This window comes from Patagioenas fasciata, chromosome 5, assembly GCF_037038585.1.
Source record: "Patagioenas fasciata isolate bPatFas1 chromosome 5, bPatFas1.hap1, whole genome shotgun sequence".
Classification (NCBI taxonomy): domain Eukaryota; kingdom Metazoa; phylum Chordata; class Aves; order Columbiformes; family Columbidae; genus Patagioenas; species Patagioenas fasciata.
In genome coordinates, this window is record NC_092524.1 from 55,779,352 (window position 1) to 55,794,370 (window position 15,019).

The 15,019-nt window shown below is 39.6% G+C and overlaps 1 protein-coding gene across 7 annotated transcripts in view; it reads left to right on the plus strand.

The window, feature by feature from the left end:
- TUNAR (transmembrane neural differentiation associated intracellular calcium regulator) overlaps nt 1–15,019 on the plus strand; it is a 165,239-nt gene that overhangs the window by 45,273 nt on the left and 104,947 nt on the right. The window contains exon 2 of one of the 7 annotated variants that reach the window (XM_071809613.1): nt 1,542–1,646. The exons of the other annotated variants lie outside the window; for them this stretch is intronic. The gene's annotated coding sequence lies outside the window, so the exon portion shown is untranslated. The remainder of the gene's footprint in view (nt 1–1,541; nt 1,647–15,019) is intronic. 7 annotated transcript variants of the gene reach the window in all.

The window sequence follows — 15,019 nt, forward strand, 5'->3', positions numbered from 1 at the left end:
CAGGACGTGTCTGAAGTGTCATAAGGTGTCTCCAAGTTCTCATACACTCTTAACTCCACCACCACTTGCCCTTAATCACACAAGAAGTTGGTACTGGAAAGAAAAGAAGATGCATCTGCAGCTGGTGCAGTGTTTTTGCATCAGTCAACTATCTAGTAAAATATTGTTTAAAACAAACCCTAATGAAATAGCTTGTGCACCTTTACAAAAACAAACAACTAAACAATACCTCCCAAAACAACACAAAACCAGACAACATGCCCTTCACCCCACCCTCTTTTTTGGTGCATTCATAGATTTGTTTTTCCATGAAACTCGTGAGGGATTCCCTTTCACTGAAAAATAAGATTAGGAGCTTTGCAGCACAGGGCTTTTTGTGTCAAAGAGTAAGTTATTCCTTATGCTGCATTTGCTCGCTTCTAACATTGTCTGGCTGCATCACAAGCCATCCTTTCCTGCACTGAGGTGGCTCAGTAACCCCTTTGTGAATGCAGATGATTGCGGATGAATATAAGGAATTCACTCAAAATCAAATGGTATGTCTGCGTTGTCAGAGACTCTTCAATGCATAGAGAGTTTCCAAGAGGAAAAACAACTATGTGGTCAGGAAAAGTAAACAAAGGAACTCAAGGATGCTGATTACAGTTTTGCCTCTGAGCCACTGAGATAGTGAGAGGTTCTGATCTGCAAAGAAATGCCTTATGGAGAGTGGGTTAGAAGACCACAAGATGAGAAAGATAATGTGCTTTGGTCATGGTGGTAACAGCAGTGGTAACTGCTGTAGGGACTCAGTGTACCTGTGCTTCAGTCAAGCCTGATTGACTGCCTGTGTTTTCACGGTGGTTTTCCTATGTAGTCTTTGTGTGTTTTTATATTCTTCCTTTATTAATAAAGCTTAAAAAAGAAAGCAAGGAGGAGTGAAAAAAAAGTGCCTCCATACACAATCATGCAGTGAATGTTAAGGACACATCCCACACCTCAGTACAGCAAATGTGGTCAGAATCCTTAAAGTAAGTGGTGAAACAAAAGGTTTTCCATTTGTTAAACCACAGCACACCTTGCAGCTGTATAATGAAATTTATTCCTCAGGAAGCTTGTTTGAGAGCTGCACTCTGGAATTTACGTGCAATTCTTCCACAGTTGTCTTTGAGCTTAATAGTCTCCCAGTGCAGCTGGACTAAGCGCCCAGTAGACTTCCCTTTGCCCATGTATATCTTGAATATTGGAACAGCTGAGACGTGCGTTTCTGTATCTTTCGGTCTGTAAGTAATGAGATGAACTGAAGGAGAGTCTGCTTCTGCTCCAACCTATTCTGCGCATGCCAAGCTTGTCCCTGGTGGAAGTCAGTCTCTGAGTATCTTTGCACATCCGTTGAACCCAGACAAGCTATCTTCAAAGTAACTCTGAAGTCAGAATAATCTTTCTATCAAGATTATTTGGTGCAATTGTATGCAACATAAATTAGTTTCTTTTTTTTTTTAATACTCACTTGAATTTCCAAAGCTTGTTACTAAATGAGAAGTTGGTTTATTATCCTACAGATTCCTGATGGAAATAATTATCTTCTCTCACCACTGAGAACCAGTGCAATAAACTATTCTTGAGACTTATCCTGCCAAAGAGAGGTATTTAGAAGTGTTCTCTTGGTGAGTAATTGTTTTTCATGTTATCTGCAGAGAGAAATAGATTTACACAGAAGAAACAATTGCAGTTTGCTAAAATTGGCCACTTTCACAAAAGCCAATTAATTTTTTTCCCTGTTTTCTACCTAAGAGTTCAATTTTGATATGGAAACTATCTTGAGTTACAGTGATATGGGGTCAAACTTATCAGAATACATTTTCTGGTCATTCATCATTGTGCTGTGTGGGTCTTGACTTCATTCTCCCCTGCCGTCTTCTCAGTCAAAACATGTCCTGCCTACTTATTTTCTTAGGATTTTTTTCTTCTTTTGTTGAGTGTTGTGCGTGGTTGTTGTTGGATTATTTTTTTGTGTGTGTGTGTGTGTTGTTGGTGGTTTTTTGTTTGGTTTGGTTTGGTCTTGTTGTAGTTCTCACACTAATTTGGATGAAAGATCTTTAATCTTCCCTGCTTTTCATCTCTGAGCAGGTTTCTCCTGTGTCTGGAACTTCCCCAAAGGCCTGGTGGTGGTTCTGCTCAAGAATGGTGGGGTCTGGACGGTACTCTGGGCATTATAGTTTACATTTGAACAGAAGGCCAGCCTGCTGGAGGATGGTGTCTGATCATCTGGATCACGATGTTTGCTCCTGGTTTATAAAACAGGCCAGTTCCTGTGCTCATGACCATAATGTGGGACTTCTTCATGTGGGGTCCTTGACTCCTTTGCCATTTTTAAGTATGGGAGAATGAATGCTGACCTGGGCTGCTGCATGACTGTCATAAATGTTTTGTTCAAAGGGAGATCATACTAACATTAGGATAAATGCAAGGCTTTTTTTTCCGTCATAAACCCATAAAATGTATAGGGTGATTGTTTTGATCTGCACATATGCTACTTATAAATAACTTTGAATAGAATGGTGAATGCCTTATTACTGCTTGGAATTACAAAACCAAATACAACAGAAGTTCAAATGGCTTCTTCTTCTATTATGTTCAAGTACAACCTGGAACACAAACAAGTTTCCAGGCTTTATTCACAAGAGACCAGGAAATGCTTAAAAACAGTCAAGAAGGAGAATACAATGCATTTAGACAAACTCATCTTGACAACCCCAGCAGAGGAAAAATAAAGCATTAACTTCAAGGATGGGGGGAGGTGGGTGAAGCTAGGTTGTTTTTTTTTTTTTTAAATAGCTTTAATAAGGATAAGGTGCTCTGTTAACAAAATCTCCTGCTCCTGTACTTGTAACTATGTGCTGTTGACAGATGCAATCCATTAAAAAAAAAAAAAAAGAGGCACAAATACCCATAAATGTAAGTGCCAGATAATGATTTGCACTTGTGTTTTTTTGTTACCTTTTCTGTTCCCAGTAAATATTTTTCTCCTGAAATGTTTGTCATGGCAGTTAATAATTTAAAGTTATTACATAGCTAAGGACTTCACTCAAGGCTGATGTTACATTAGGCAATGCAACAATATAGAACAGACAATGATCTCTACTGAATTTACTCTCCAGAAAGCCAAGGCAGACTAATAAAAACAGGCAACAAATAGAAAAATGGGACAAATGAATTTCTATTTGAAGCACAGCCTGTGCCAGAAAAAGAATAAAGTGTTCTTCTAATGTATTTATTTCCTTCTTCAGTAACTGATAAGGGAATAGCCTTCATATGTCCAACAGCCAGGAATTTTCTTCTAGATATAACTCAAGAAAAAATTGCAGGGGTCTTTTCCATGCCTAAAACACATTAAATGTATGTTAAATGTAGTCAAATTCTGTCTTGCATTCCGATTTAGAAATATTAATTACAGACTGATTGGAATTGTTTTAAAAATAACCTCCCAGAATATCTGTGGTCAACAAGTGTTTTTCAGAGGTTGTGAGTTCTAGTGAATTTGCTCTGCTCTTTGACTGCAGTAGAAAAGAGAATGGCCCAAACAGACTAATGAGTTGGGACAACTGGATTACAAACCCCATTCTTAATTTCATTTACAGTAGTATGCCTGCAGCATGTGTGGTCACTAGTAGAATTAATCTGGCAAGGTAGACTCCAGTTGCTCTATTATTTTTTTTTTTTCTACTTTTAATATAGATGCTGCAGCTGCAACATAAGTGGTGAGTCTGACTGAATTTCAGTAGTCGAAGGGATCTGTATGTTTACGATCTCAGTGCAAAGATGAAGTTCATAGATCTATAAAAGAATCTTGTGGAGGACCAAGTAATAGGAAACGTATATATTAACACTGTCGTGGCTTGTTATGAATATAGCTGGGCAAGCTTCCAGTTTCAGCTGTACAAAGTAGGCACATTACAATCCAATAATATGTTTTATGGGGTGAGTGGAAATTGGGTTTACTTTTAAGTAAGTGCAAATACAGTCAGTGTAGAAGAGAGTTTGGTGGATCTATTGTGAAGGGATGTGTATTTATGACAACTGAGCTATATTGGTAAGCTATATATTTCTTGCTCAGGCGTGGGTAGAATCCTTCTGGTGCCCATTAGACCGTGCTGAACTGACTTGTCATGTGAATTATGTGGTGTTTGAAGTCTAAGAAATTCTTGGAAAATTTCATCTAAGAAAAGATCTTCTTTCTTCTAGCATAGAACAGAATTATTAAATGACGTTCTGGCCAGGTTCTGAGGTACGGCAGTATATACTTGCACCAAAAAAATGGCTGATATGTCCACAGAATCTTCCACTAAGAAAATCCTATGCTTGCACTTCCCTGACTGCAATATATTTTATCTGATCCATCAAATGTTCTTGTAAAAACTTTCTAGGTAAAAACCAAAGAGCCATTTTCCAGGTGAATTAACTTCCCTAGACAAGAAAGGAAGGACAGGAACTGCCTGTTATTAGCTGGGAAACTTTCAGTTGTAAAGTGAAAACGTGAACTTGCAAATGTGGGCTTGAGAGCATTTTTATCTTCTCCATGTTCTTACTAAACTGCTAAGTTCTAAGCTATGTGTTGGCCCTGATCTTTCTCTTCTCTTATCTCCTGTAGTATCATCTATACCTTTTTGAAGATGTAACAGTTAAGCAGGTAGGCAAATTCATAGCAAAATCTTTTATTTTTATTTATAAATAAATTAGTGACTTAACTGTGAATTGCAAAGATCACTTTTGGTTATAACTTTTTTCTCTCAGATCAACAGAGGGCCATATTCACTGTTTTGTGATGTGTCCACTAATCTAGATGGCCCAGGATGCTCTAACCACACATTAGATATATACTTACCAGCTTCTTCCCTATCACATAAACTATTCAGATTCATGGTGAATAATCAGGATCCTGACAGCTACTAAATCCTTACTGGTTTCTTTTATATTATGACAGCTACATGGGTGATATTCAGTGCTCTGAACATGGTCTGTGACCTCAGTACCTGCTCTTTGACAAGAACAAGGTGGCCCTTTATCCTTATGCTCGCCCTTGCCTAACAGCCCTCCCATCTCCAACAGATCTCTGCTTCTAACTTTCGCCTTCGTATCCCTCTGATGCTTGCTGAGCAACCAAGTCTCAGCTTCTCCAAATCTTTCACAGTTGTTCTTATTTGCTTATGTTCTCTGAGGGTCTTTGCAGAGGAAATGTGGAAATGCTCTGGATCAACCGTATTTGCTTTATACTGCCTTCAACTCCACTTTTTATAAAGATCTATTGTTACACAGAGATCTGTTGATAGTAACCTTGCTGATTTAGCTAGTCTTACACTCCTGAACTTTTTATTAAGCGCAAAGTTAACATTCAAAGTCTTATTGCAAGACACGAAGAGATCCAGTGAGTCAGATAAATTGAGTCACCTGTTGAATACACCCAGCTCTTGATATGACTATTTTGCTGGTGCTGGACTTGTCATTGCACAAATATAAGTGGGTGAATTGATATGGTATGTCTGAAATTTCTTTTCTTCTAGAGAATTTTGCTCTGGGGCTTTTGTGCATGTCTGATCTCATCAGGTCCAGGGGATATGTAAGCATCTCAGCTGTTATTTCACTTACGACACTATTTGCTGATTTCTAGTAGAAGTAAGCAGAGTATAAAGTTTGAATATATCCACTGTGGGGGAGAATTCTGACTTTAAACCTGTATTTCAGTGCCATTACAACAATAAAATTGTTACCAAAAAAATAAATTCTATAAACTTTCACTAACCAAGAAATGTCATAGACCAATAGTTTGTTTTCAAAGATCTTAAAAAATAACAATGCATGAATCCTGAAGGGTTTAGGAATGAGAGAGTTACTCATATTTAGTCCTACTGTGTAATGCATATGATTTAAGAAACATAGACAGTTGATCTAGGTAAAAATGGAAATAGTAGAATGGACCAATCCAAGGTTTTAAAAGTCTTTCTTGAAAATGTAAAATGTTCATGCTATCCCCATCCAGGAAGAAACTCCTTAAATTACTATGACATTTTACACATTGTGAATCTTGCTCAGGGTCATAGATGGAGCAAACATTAGAACTTCAAAGTTCCTGTTTCTCATTTCTTTGTTTACAGTAAGAAGGTATCATCAAATAACCTTGGCATTCAGTTTATTTTTTTCCCAGAAACTTATCCAATCCCTCCAATCCCCTCTTTCTTATCTCCTGTTCATTTTTTTTTTTTTTTTGATAAGGGGATCTGTTCTCAGTGTACCTTTCTTTCTTTCTTTCCTGCTAATAGAGTATTGGTAAGATACCATCTCTGATATTGCCCTGCTTTCATGCCTGACACTTTCTTCCAAAGTGGCAACCCAGAACACGTGTCACTTAAACAAAACTTCCAGCTCTTGCCTGGTTATCACTCTGATCAGATTTTGATGGAGAGGCCATTAGCAATTTGGTTCACAGTCCTCGCATTTATCTGTACTCTTCTTGACCTATGAATCTGGGACATCTCTGAAATATTCATCTGGCTTCAGTAAGAAATCTTTTTGTATATAAAGGAAAGAATATTAAAAAGGAAAAATTCAGTGACCAATGTGCACATTTTGAGATGTGCTGGGAATTTTTAGGAGCTATATTGACAGTGTATTCCAGTAGGTTTGCTGTTATAAGCTAGGATAAGCTAGAAAGACAGAGTGACTGGTGCTCACACTGAAGTTTTTTCTTAAAGAAATTTTTTATGCTGCTCTTGGCTGGATAACTGAAGGTGTTTTCTGAGGCAAGGAGGTCAGCTAATGAAGTTGGAAAGGGAGTCCATTCTCCCAAATCCCTTAATGTGAGGCTTACTCTGACTTTTCCCAGGATGTTAATAGAAGCTACTTTACATATATGGTGTGTCAGCAGACTCTATCATGATGTGAATGAGTGGTGACGGTGGCTCCAGGTGGAAAATATTGAAAATGGAACATAAATTTCTGAGACACTTTCCTTAGCATTTGATACTTCCTTAGTGTTTCTTCCCAAGCAATATAACATTTCAGGACTCATTGGAAAGAAAAGTCATAGAAAGTTTTAATTAAAGATGCAAAGGAGTGATGACTGGGGGCTGTCAGTGGACTGGAATCTGTACCATCACTATGAACAACATCAAATGAAAATTACTATCTTGACTTCTGAAGTCACCAAAACTAAGATTAATTTCATTCAAATTTTATATTTTTGTGTTAAGATAGTCTCCTAGATTTGCTGGAGAGAGAAATTTGACTGATCCTGATAAAGGCTGTGAAATGCTCCCAGAGGAGCTTATCATTCAGAGTTTAGTTTTGGGGAAGTCTGTGTGATTAGCTTCTAAACTCCATGGAATGCATCCTGCCCCAAATTTCAGTCCTTAGCCACATCCAGCCTGGCCTTCTATATGAGGTACCCTTATACTGAGGGATGGAGGGATTTACTCAGAGACTCACATCTGCTGCAGCGCTGCAGGCTGGAGGGAATGCTCAGAGCGGATGGTGGAAAGAAGTGGTTCTTTGTGTAACCCCTCTGTTCCATCATGGCCATTTGTCAAATCTGATGGCCGGAGTGCTCCCTGACAGGCAGTACAATTGATGCATCTGTCAATCACCTGGCCAAAACCTGGGGAGTGACCCGTGGTGAAAGTCAAACATGTCCACAAAGGTGAAAAAAACAAGGAATTGAAAAGTTTTAAAATAATCACTTGGCTGATTACAGCTTAAGCTGTAAAGCTGCAAATGTTTTTGAAGGGAATTAAAGAAGCTGGGAAGGGGAAAAATATCAAGTTACCAGTATGAGGAATAATTATGTTAATACCTTGCTGAGCTTCCAAGCATACCCTGTGGGAACTAGATGTTTACAGAGCCCTGAGCAAGCTGTTTCTCAGCTAGGTGCTTATGTACTAAAAAAAAAAACAAAAAAAAACCCAAACACACAAGAAAACAACAACAAAACAAAACAAACAAACAAACAAAAACAACAAAAAAAATCCAACACAACTATTTTCCCTGAGTCAAAGCCTCTCAGTGGTTGCTAAACAGCACAGAAAGAAGTTTCCACAGGGACTTGAGTTCAGGGGGACAAAGAGATGGAGGGTAGGAGTGGGGAAGGTCTTAATTATTTGTAAGGTTTGCTCTAATACTTGTTCTTTTAATTGAAGGTGTATGAATGTTCCTGGCTCAGTTATCTTAAAAATTTCTGTTAATTTTCCCCATACCCTTTAGCTGCTTTGGTGAAATTCTTCTCCCTAGCTTCAGATGTATGTATCACAAGCCTCATCTTAGCCAATCACCCAAAGCTTTTTGCAGTGACCATGGAAACAGGCACTTATCTGTTCTGTTTTGCATGTCTGCCTCAAGGTGAGATGAGCTGTGTCCTACCACTACCTATTTCCAATCCTTGACTGTTGTGGGAGCCCATATGTCCACCACCCAATTCTCACTCAGAAAACTTTCAGCCTTTATTTGGGTAGCCTAGTCCTTTTAAGTAGGTGTATGTCTATGTTAAAACAATGTCTTAGGATAATGTTTTGCAACCTTTCTTTTAACTTCTATTCATGTCCATATCTAATCTAGGCTGTAGATTCCTATTTTTACTATCTGAGTATCATGAAGGCCTTCTGGTGTGCTAATGAATAGCTTTAATTCCTGCTAGGCACAAACTTGCTTTTTCCACACAGCTTTAAAATTACTTCTGGAGGCATGTCAATATGCAGTGGTGTGTCATATTGCCGCTTTTTTAGATCAAATACCTTCCTTTTTCAAGGCAAAAGGCTGCATGTTGAATGCCTACAGGAACTCTATCACTGTTACAAGTGACCTGGAGCAGCTGGTGGGAGAGATTTCAGCGTAAGCTTTGCTCAGCGTTTTGTGGCTCTGAGCTGGGGATGCTCAGTCCAGATGGAATCTGCAAACCATTTGGCTGCCAAACTCAAATAAGCCTTTAATGGTCACGTGTATAATGGGACTTCTCCCAGTTTGGAAACTGTGAAAACTTTGGCATTTTTTCTTGGAAACAGGAAAATTAAATACCCTTCCAAAATGAAGTTCCTTCTCAAAAGTCAGCAGACTTTTTAAAGTTTTTTTTTTGAGAAAGCAGAACTTCTGAAAGTGTCTCCTTGAAGGAGAGGGATGTGTGGGTATTTTTTGATTTGTTTTTTGATTTTATTTTTTTTTTTTTTTTTTAATTTTTAACATGGACAACAAAACGGTTATATGACTTTGCTGGGAATTTTCCAAAGTTCAGCCTGAGGCAGACACCCATTGGGAAATTTCTGTGGTTCAAACAGACTCACAAAGCAGGTTCTACAATGGGACCTTTCAGGTATAGGGGCAGCACAACAAGCACTACTTATATATGGAGATACTGCCTCTGGAGGCACATAGATCATCTGCTACAAAGTTTTCATAGATCAAATGAGAGCTATGGTTGAGTTTCATTCTGCACAATGCAGCTTCACTCCGAGGAAATAGACCTGTCAGGACTTTTTCCTCTACGCAGTCACTGCTGGGTACCTGTGTGCCCTGTGTAAATGCCAGACGATCATACTGGCATCTGCCAAACCAATCCTGTTCTTTTTAAAAAGTACAAGCTGTAAATGCAGACACACAGGAACACCCCTAAAAGAGTGATCTGTAGCAAATCTTGAGGCAGCTGGTGTCTATGAATGTTTTATGTATCTCAGTGTGCTGACACTGACTAGACCATTGTGTGCCACATGGAGCCGGATGTGAAAGCTGGATGTGTAATGCAGTTGCATTGCCATCCTGGATTAGACAGATGGGCATCCCCATGCTGTGACGGTAGCGTGGATTTCACCCAGGGGTGTGCAGCGGCTAACATAGAGGAGCTGCCCTGGGCTTGCAGTGGGATCTGGGCAGCCAGAGGAGAAGCTTGACCATGTGTCTGCTGAGCTGTGTTCTCTTTGCTGCGACGATGTTTGGTGGATGTGGGTGATAACGTAGCTAATGAATCTGTGACTACACAGACCCTGCAGACAGTTGGCCCAGAGTAAGAGGGTTTGTGAGTGCCAGTGATTTTAATGAAGTGTTGGAGACATGATGAAGTTCTTCTGTTAGGCTAGAGTGGGAATCTTCCCATTGGGATGTTGCTCTGAGGACAAGATAAGCATTTGGCCTGAACATGCAGTTCAAGTTTCAATGTAGTCAAAATCTGAGATTTCTCAGCATCTCTTTGGGAGCGTGCTTACAAACAAGGAATAGGGAGATCTCATCTCTAGGGACTGTCTCTTATCCCGTTGCTCGCACGAAACGCATTTCTTGAAGAAAAATAAGTGCATTATGTCTTCTGGCTATATTGCTTAGTTTTTCTTTTTTCTTGTTTGTGTACAATTGTACCAATTTCCTGCACTCGGGGCACAACGATCTGCCTGAAAATTACTTGGCTGCTCAGGAGAGTCAGTCAAACTGTCTGGTGAGGAAATGACAATGATGTCTAGAAGGAAAGGGTACACTTTTCTATCTACATAATTACCAAATCTAGCTTTTAGCAGAAATATCAAGTAACAGCTTAATCTGCGACCTGCCTCCATGATTGCTAAGTTCAAGTCCTAGCACCGTGCACACTCTGGGCCAGGGGCTGGCGCCACTGGCAGCCACTGCTGTGCGCGGGTGTAGAAACTCCAGGCATTTCTGGTGATGCTGTGTGCTTGGAAGCCTTGCTCCGGTGATACCAAAGGTTGTGCTTACATGGCGTACAGTCTCAAAGGATGTCTCCAGGGCCTCCTGGCATCCAGCACAGAGTCCTAATGTGACCAGTGTCTGCAAACTTCAAGAGAATTGCTCCAAAATCCTCAACCCTTTAATTCTTCACCATTCCACTGATTCATTTTAAATTTTGCCGGGATTTGTTTGTTTGGTTTTGTGTATGTGTGTGGTTTTTTTGTTGGTTGTTTCTTTTTTTTGTTGTTGTTGTTGTTGTTTTTTTCACCCCAAACCAAATCAGTCTTTATGTACCATTTGATTGTTTTCAGGGTGGCATTGGTACCTGAATGTAAAGAATCTTGCATGTCCTGGACACAGTTTTGTGGTGTATGTCACCCCATTAAACAGTCTACAACAAGACGAGAAATTTTAAAAAGGCAATTTTAACTCGAAGCAAATATCAGCCTAATTATTTGTGATAACTTCTGTCATGTATTTAAGGCAAGCCTCCGGCATAAGACAACTTTTTTCTTTCCCCTCATACTGTTCTTTTTATATTCTTGATCCCTGTGGTCAGAATCAATGCACTGAAATCCCATGAAAAACATGGAAAGAAACATGTACTTAATGCATAATGCTATCACTGAGATTCTTCTACAGATTGACTTTTAAAGATGTTTTTCTTTAATCTGATAAAACCTTTAATAGCTCAGATTTTATAGTAAATCCTACCTGTATGTGCTTATATCCATCCACACACTGAGGCTTCAGCTTAAAGTGGTAGGATTTTTGAAGCTTTTTATTATGAAAAGGAGGCCATGCAGTTTTATTGCCACTACCCAGCGAAGCATGATTCCATCAGAGCCTTTCATCAGGAGTTTACAAGTGCAGCGTTACAAATGATTTTGCTGGCAGGGAGCTGACCCCTCACTGCGGAAAACAGAAACTAGTTGTATAATTCAAGACATCGACATCTGGCCTTCTGGGATTTCCACCTGAAAAAAAAAAGACTCTTTGAAAAGGCCTTGAAGCAGATACTGGTGGTGCAGGCAGAACAGCAAGCCCTGCCTGGTGAGTGAAGCTCAGTGAACACTCGCTTCATCAGAGCAACCAGGCCTCTGCCTTGTGCTCAGAAGTTTTATCCTAAATAAGCTGTGCTTTTCAGCAAGGACTAGCTAATCGCTTGAAAGTCAGCACAGAGTGCTTGCCATCTGGGGATGGGAAATAGCAAAGCTGAATGTACGTAATGGGCTGCCCGTGCTGATAAGCCTTGCTCAAAACCAGGTCTTGGTAGCTCAACCCAGCACTGCGGGACTGTGCTGATCCAGACCTTGGCTGGCTCAGGCGCCTCTGCCTCATCTTCCCTGGCCCCGCAGTCACCCTGCCTGCTCTCGCCAGCCCAAATGTGCCCTTGGTCCCCTCTTGTGTTATTGGGCAGTGCCAAGCCCTGTACAGGGCTAAGGGGGAGAATAATACATTTTTCAGTTCACTGGGAGTTGTGAAAAAATGCGTGTGTAGGAGATGGGGGGGTGGAACATTTGAATGGGAACATTTAGAAAGGGGGTTTATTGTGTTCAAAATGGAAAGGCATGCTGAAATGAGTAGTAGCAGTGGCAGTGAAATTTGAAAGTGCCAAAACGAAACCTTTTGCCTCTTAAAATGCCTGCCCTTTATTTTTAAGGCATTTAAGGAGATGAGTTGAATTTAAAGATTCTGGGAATGCTACTGAATTTATACTTTTGCTGGGCAAAATATGGGGGTGAAATATATCATCCAACTCTCACATAGAATTACGAGAAAAAAAATAAAGGAATTAGAGGGGAAACTGGAACAAATGTTTTTCTGGTACACTATAAAGACATAGGAAGAGGAAAAATTAAGACCAGGCAGCCTGAGTAAAAATGGTAGTGTCAGGTGTAAGGTAACTGTTAATAGTAAGAAATGCAAACCAAGGGAAACAGTTAGTTATACTATTTTTTTTTTCACCTTTTGTAATGACATGAAGGATTACAACTAAAAGAAAACTGCAAATAAGATCTTTCAAGGGTGGTAGAGCCAGGCAACTCTATCTGTTTGCTGGACTCATATAAGTCAGGTACAAAGAACTGGGGGTAAACCCGTTATCTTAGAAAAGGTAGCCAATGCTCTTCTAATGCCCCCACAGAACAGGCAGGCTTCTGTGTTCCAAGGCTTCATCAAAGAATAGTTAAAACTGAACAAAACCCTTGGCTGGTAATTAGCTAGTAGTTCCCAAGGAAAGCTGATTGAGCAGTCCAATACTCCAGAGCCATGTGCTGCTACACCTGGGCTCTGTTAAACTCTTGTCACTGCAAGCAGCAACCTTGATAAAGCAACTCCTGTCTGCTCGAAGCCCGCCTGGGAAGGGAGGTTTGCTGTGCCCTCCCGACGTGTGGCTTTTGGGCCCCAACGCAGCAACAGCCACTGCCAGGCAGCACCAATTGCATCTCTGCCGATGCTGTTTTCTCACTACTAAAGAGCACGAGCATGTGGGAAGGGTATGACAGCATCAAGTGATAATAATTTCTTTCCAACTGAAAGTTGCTTCATTCTATCACCGAGTTTTCTTTTTCAAGTTACTGGGTTTTTTTAACTATTTTTCCAAAGACTAACCTAAGCTAGCATATTTCTAGAGTTTTTAAAGGCAGTACATGTATCCTAAAGGAACAGCAAGAAAATGATTTGGCAGGACCCCTTTGGATGAGAAGGAATATAAGACTTGCTTTAAAATTTTTATTTGTTTCTAAAGTATTCCAAAATTTTATTTTATTTTATTTTATTTTATTTTATTTTATTTATTTTATTTTATTTTATTTTATTTTATTTTATTTTATTTTATTTTATTTTATTTTATTTTATTTTATTTTATTTTATTTTATTTTATTTTATTTTATTTTATTTTATTTTTTTTAATGTTCAGAGACTTCTGGGCCCAGTGTGTTTGCCTGTCTCTACATTTCTATGAGCTGAACAGTACGTGTGAAGCAAGCCTGAGTGTGGCACAACACTGACTGAATAGCAATGTCTGTATAATTCTTCTTGTGCATGAGGCGAGGATTTCTCATTTCATACATAGGTAGAAACTTGCTGCTGCAAATCCACAAACACAGATAACCGTATCCTGCCTTTAATGTTCATTAGCACAGGGAATTTAGAAATTTCCTTCCCAAACCAGACTGTGTAAGGTACAAAATATTTCTAGCATTTTGTGTTCATGATGAGAGCAGCTTTGGATGCAGCAAAGGTGCTTGCTCACACCAGCTTTCACATTATTATTTGTAGACAGACAACAGCCCAAAGAACTGCTGTGACAATTCCATCTTCAACAAGGATTCTAGGTTGAGATTTGAGAAAATAGTTTGATTTTGTTGATTGCATAAATTGGATCCTCATTAGCATCACTTTGAGATTTACAGAATCTAATCTTGCAGAAAGCAATAGCAGCTCTTCTTCAGAAGTCCATTTTAGACCACAGCATATGCTATAGAGGTGGCCAGCTTGGATCATCTACTCCTTCCCTAGCTCCTGGAGTCTTACGTTGCTTTATGTCATTACAGTTGCATTTCTGCCCAATCCTGGCACTTTCTTATGGGCAGGTGGCATTTGGCAGACTCTGTGTTTCTTGTAGCAGCCCTCAGTTGCATGCCTTTTGGTACTGCCAGCTGAGCTGTTCCGGGACAGGGACTTCTGTCTGCTTCTTGGAAAAGGTCACAATTTTAGTTTGCTATTTGCTGTTTTACAGAATGGACACAGGTCAGAAGCAGTCTGGACTTCTAGATAGTATCAGTTCAAATGAAATTTTGTATAGTGAAAATGTTTGGGTTGGTTTTGTTTTCAAATTGAGATAAAAGATCAGTCCTAATACTTCATACTTTAAGCTGAGTACCTCTACCAGTCTGTCCTCTGCCACTGCTTGAGACCTCCCTTAATTTCTTTCTAGCTTTCTCCGAATTAAGCACCAACAGGTCTTGCTACAGTCCAGCTTCAAAATAGCTATTTTCTTGGGCAGCGATGGCTTCCAAAACATGCTGTTTTAGCCAGGCTGGTTTTTGTAAGCATCCTTTAACTATTCCTCCCTCCTTCAGCAATGGTTGTTGCTCTGTGTTCTTGTTCTGAATGAGTTAGTTTGCCATGCTGGTTGGACTTATTTGAGCTGTCTCTCCTCCAAAACATCGGTGTGTTTCTCTCCTAACAATTTAATTCTGCATTAGTCATTTTATCTCATACCAACCAAGATTTCCATTCAAATACTTCTGTCTTACGATAAACAGGGAATAGGGGAGGAGTAAGAAGTGGTTGATTCACGCTGTGTGATGTGCAGTTGGCCCCT